Source organism: Sus scrofa, chromosome 13, assembly GCF_054392235.1.
Source record: "Sus scrofa isolate SSC_HxYL_T2T_F1_AM1 chromosome 13, Sscrofa_HxYL_maternal_Yorkshire_Landrace_v2.0, whole genome shotgun sequence".
NCBI lineage: Eukaryota > Metazoa > Chordata > Mammalia > Artiodactyla > Suidae > Sus > Sus scrofa.
In genome coordinates, this window is record NC_139395.1 from 223,184,881 (window position 1) to 223,190,116 (window position 5,236).

The 5,236-nt window shown below is 55.1% G+C and overlaps 1 long non-coding RNA gene across 1 annotated transcript; it reads right to left on the bottom strand.

Annotated features, from left to right (window-relative positions):
- On the bottom strand, positions 1-4,302 carry LOC146397935 (uncharacterized). The gene is made up of 2 exons (XR_014823971.1): positions 4,127-4,302; positions 1-2,457 (listed from the first exon to the last, which is right to left on the bottom strand). It is a non-coding gene; the product is annotated as an uncharacterized LOC146397935 (long non-coding RNA).
- Positions 4,303-5,236: the final 934 nt, after the last annotated feature.

Sequence of the window (5,236 nt, forward strand, 5' to 3'; positions counted from 1 at the left end):
TTTCTTTTGTTTCTGACTATGATGTGCACGACTGTGATGCGGAGGTCTGGGAATTACGGACCCAAGGCCAAATCCAGCCCAGGGTCCGTCGAGTCTCTCTTTGTAAATAAAGTTTTATTGGCCCTCAGCCACCCCCACTCATTTGCATATTGTCTAATATGCTCTAATAGGGATGTCACCTGCTTGGGACAGTGTCCTGGCAGCCCCCCAAACTTAAGATGTTTGCCGTCTGACCCTTTATAGTTTCTGACCCCTGTTCTAATGTTTAACTGCAGTGTTTGTGAAAGGCTGAAGAATTTTTCTACCGTTCTCAGCTTCCTGAAGTTCTTCCAGTTACGTGCGTTTGACATTCGGTAACGAATATTAACTGGTACCAAATGCTTTTGGGGGACTGGCTGTCCTTTGAGATGGTCAGAGATCTTTTTAATCTGTTGCCGTAGCAAATGGTACTCACAGATTTCATAGTGTTGACTCATCTTCATTCCTGAGATAAGCTTTGCTGGCCTGGTGTACTGGGTTCTGTCTGTCGACGCTTTTACTGAGAGCAGTCATGTCCCTTTATAAACCAGGGTCCCCATTGGGTGTGTGTGTGTGTGTGAGAGAGAGAAAAGGCCTCCACTGGTTTCCGGTTTTTGACTAACTTTACGGAACGAATTGCGATGACTTTCCTTTTTCTGTGCCTGAGAATAATATTGACTCTTCATAGCAGTTCATCCGAATCAAATTCTCATTCTGCAAGAGGCACATTTCTCTGTTTTACACAGGTCATGTCTTTAACCTTCAGATCGACCCTGTGAATTAGGCACTATTTTCATGTCTATTTGATGGGTGGGAAATAGGCACAGAGGGCTGCAGCGGCCCCTCAAGGTCACCCCACTGCCAGGAGGTGGCAGTGGAATTACAGCACGGCCGTTGGTCTCCAGGGCTCGTGTCCCTAAATGCAGGCCACTCTGCCCTGCAGAGAGATTACCCCTGAAGGCTTGTGGAAACACACATAAAACTGCCTGTGCCTGGTGCCATTTTAAGGATAAAACTGTGGCTCCTTTTTTCTTCTGTGCCCATCCCCCCGCCATTGGCATTGCCCCTTCTCCCGCTTCCACCTGGGTCCATTTTGCCCTTTATATTTTCCAAGAAAAGCACACATTTACTCTAGCTTTTAATGCTATCACTACAAACCGGAACATGGTCACTTCAAAATTTTTTCATCTCCCCCTCTCTCCTTTCTCCCTTCGTTCCTGGGGCCGCGTGTGTTCCAGGCATGGCCTCCTGTCACCCTGAGGTCCCCCGAGGGACAGTTTGGTTGCAAACTGCCGCTGATGGACTCTTCACATCGATGGCCGTCCCACCCAGCAGGGCTCGAAAGGAAAATCGCTCCAATACCAAGCTGCTTTGATTTTCCGCATTTATGCGAGGGAGCTTTGCTGCAGAGACTAGCTCACATCTTGGTTTTCGTGTGTCTGGTGCGGGCGCGCCAGACGGCACAGAGGAAAAAGTTGTCCACGCGAAGCTACTGGGCAGTTTTTAAAATGACACAGATGCGTTTTCGAGAATAACCCATCTGAGATTACGTGAAACGTTCCCTTCTCCAGACATTGCTAACTGATGGGAATGTACTGGAAACGGTGCTTCTAAGAAGCACATAATAAAGTCACATCCACCAAGACCAGTGAAAACCTGGCAAGCACCTGGCTAAGGGAGGAGCAGTGCTAACAGCCTGCAAAACCAGGATACAGACCACGTCTCAGAAGATGGAGCAGGCGCGCCGGCCATGCGCTCTGGTCGGTGCCAGGGTGACGCTGGCCTGCAGACCACGCGATCGGGCTCTGTCCTTTGGGGAAGATAACGTGCTTCTGGCAGCAGCCCTGAAGCAGAGAAAGCAGGCAGGGCTCTTATCACGACCCTTGTCTGTGGGAACTTTCTGGACCAGGATTGCGTCTGGGCCAGTATCTCCAAAAAGGCTTAGAACCAGAGCCCCCGACAGCACTGGGACCGCTGGATGTGGGGCGGTTGCGGGACCATTTCATGACGGAGTGGAATGTGTCGAATATTGAATATCAAAGCAGGGAATTAAAGCCGACACGTGCCAAAGGCTTGTCAAATGCCTGGCGGGGCCGGCGAGCGCGCAGGGTGAGCCTCCGCCTGTCGCTGAGGGCTCTTGGCTGCCAAGACAGAGCTGAACTCCCAGGGACTCGAGCCAAGGGAAGAACGTCCTGCCTCATCAAACGAGACGGTCTGCTCCGCAAAGAGGCCAGAACACAAAGACAGCGTGTGGACTGGGAGAAACTATGGCGGATGAGGGGTTAATATCCAAGACGCACGAACAGCTCCTGCAGCTCCGTGTCAATGATGAGGCCTCACTAGACGTTTCTCCAGAGAGGACGCACGGATGGCCGACAGGCATGTGCCAACGCTCGGCGCTGCTAATGATCAGAGCCGGGGAGGTGCATCACCGCGTATCTGCCAAAAAGTCCACGCAAAGCAAACGCTGGAGAGGCTGTGGAGGAAAGGGAGCCCTGCGGCGCTGCTGCTGGGAGTAAATCGGTGCAGCCACTGGGGAGAGCAGTGTGGGGGCCCCTTAAAAACTAGAAATAAACGGGGTTCCCACTGTTGCTCAGTGGTAAAGAAACCAACTAGTATCCATGAGGTTCCGAGTTCGATCCCTGGCCTCGCTCAGTGGGTCAAGGATCCAGCCTGGCCGTGAGCTGTGGTGTAGGCCACAGACGTGGCTCGGATCTGGCATTGCTGTGGCTGTGGTGTAGCCCGGCGCTTACAGTTCCCATTTGACCCCTAATCTGGGAACTTCCATATGCTGCGGGTGCGGCCCTAAAAAGACAAACAAACAAACGAAAAAGAAAACCTAGAAACAGAGCTGCCATGCGATCCAGCCATCCCACGCCTGGGCGTTTATCCGGAGAAAACCAGACTTTGAAATGACACACACACCACAATGTTCACAGCAGCCAAGACGTGGAGGCGACCTGGAAGCCCACGGCCAGAGGAGCGGACAGAGAAGGTGTGGTCCTTACACACCCTGGCAGAGGCCTCAGCCATAAGAACGAATGAAATAATGCCATTTGCAGCAACGTGGCAGAGCAGAGGGTGTGACACCGTGTCGCACCGTAAGCCAGACAAAGAATTGCTATGTGAGATCTCCTGTACGTGGATTTAAAGTCAGAGAGAAAAAGACAACACGATATCACTTAGTGCGGAATCTAAGAGCAAAGCAAAGCAAAACAGAAATAGAGTCACAGCCGCAGAAAACAAACCGACAGCTGCCAAGGGGGAAGGAGCTACGTCAGGAATCTAGGATCTACAGACATAACCTGCTGTACATAAAACAGATAAACAATACGGGTTTACTCTGTAACCAGAAACAACACTCAGTATCTTATAACAACCTGTAATGGAAAATAATCTGAAAAAAAATATAATATACGTATGAAACTGAATAATTCTGCTGTATGCCTGAAACTAACATGACATTGTAAATCAACTATACCTCAGTTTAAAAGAGAGAAGCCTGACCTGGATTCTAGAGCAAGGGGCCAGGGTTCGAGAGATGAAATCTGGGGTCCCTCCCAAGCTCCGGGTCCTCAGTATCTCTGTCTCGCCATCTTCCTCCCTCCCCCCACCTCCCGTCTTCTCCTCCCACCCCGTGTCTCTCCCTGTCTCTCTCTCCTCTCCCGATGGGGCGCTCACTGCTCAGGCGGCCACCACACAAGAAGTTGGCAGCACACAACTTCTAGCCATGCTGGGTGGGCACAGAACCGACGAGGTCCGTGGAGCCCCTGGCGGCTGTGCACACGGCCGTAGGCACAGGAGGCAGAGACACTAGAATTTGGTGGCTTTGGGAAGCCATCTGGATGTACAGATACAGCAACCGGTAACGTAGGCTCGAGCTCCTGAACACAAGTTTCTGGAGACAGAGACAGACTTCCCGGAGCTGCGGCTCCAGCATCTCACCACCCGTCCCCACCCCAACCGGGGATGCCACCCCCCACCCCCCCAGTGAGGACGGCCGGGGTCTGGGAGCAACTTCCCAGGGCTGGCTGGTCCCCCCAAACCCCTGGAGGCACTTGAGGGTCACGCCATCGGAGACGGCGGGGTGGAGTTTCCGCTGTCTCACCGGAGGGCTGCAGCGAACCGCACTTCTGTCCTCATCTCACAACGCTGGGCAGCCTCCATCGTGAGAACGTCGGGAAAATTCCTTTCAAATCCAGCAGGAGCCTTGCTGGCGCGAAGGGTGTCGGCGCCCTGGGAGGCTTCTCTGCCGGGAAATTCACCCCAGGCATCTAGCCTGCCCTGTTCCCCCAGAGCAGACCCCTGAGGCCACATCCGGCCCCCCCCTCCCCTCCTTCTGCCTGAATTCATCCACCTCCCACCGCCTGGCTCCCCCCCTCCCCGCCCAGGCCCAGCTGAACACTGCTCCCCGCCACAGCTGAGGCCCCCCGTGAGCACCCCAGCCCTGTCCCGGGGGCCATCCCCCCAGACGCCCTGCACGGCCTCCTTGGCCCTGGTCCCTTTGCTACTTCCTCCCGTTCCTCTGGATCCTGCCTCCCAGAGACCCCTCACTCTGTTCCCTGTCCCACAGCCTGGGGGGCACCCCTCCAAGGACCCTGGGGACTGCACCAGGTCAGCCTGCCCCGCCCACCCCCTTCCGTGGGGACCACGCTGGCCTCCTGGTCAGAGCATCCTTGGACCGCCGAGCCGTCGCTGGCTGACCCATCAGAATGACGTCTTCAGGTCTGGGTGGCTTGGCACCAGCCAGGCACCAGGTGTGGTCAGGGGGCCCGATTTGGTCCTGAGTCTGCCTCGGGGGCTGGTTATTTACCTTCTCCAGGCCTGTCTTCCCAACCTGTGCCCGGAGGTGGGATCAAGCCAGCAGGTCCCCACCTGGAACTGGGCTGGAGCCCAAGTCCTGTGTGCCGGGTGGGAGGCCACCCGGAGCCCCCTCTGCCTTTGGGCTTCTGGGGACAAGGCTGCCGAGATGGGACAGGCTCAGTCCACCTTCCTCTGGGCCCTGCTGCTCCCAGCAGCCTTTAGCCCACCCGGACCCACTATAGGTGCTGCCCGGTGCTGCCCAGCCAAGTGCCTAGGGGCCATGAACCCCCCATAGCTGGGGCACTATCTGGATAAGCCACTCAAAGCCACCCAGCCAGCGTGCGCCCGGCACCTCCCTGTCTGCCTTGCAGACGTAACCAGGGCCTGACTTGATTTCTGCCAAGGAGAAGGGACA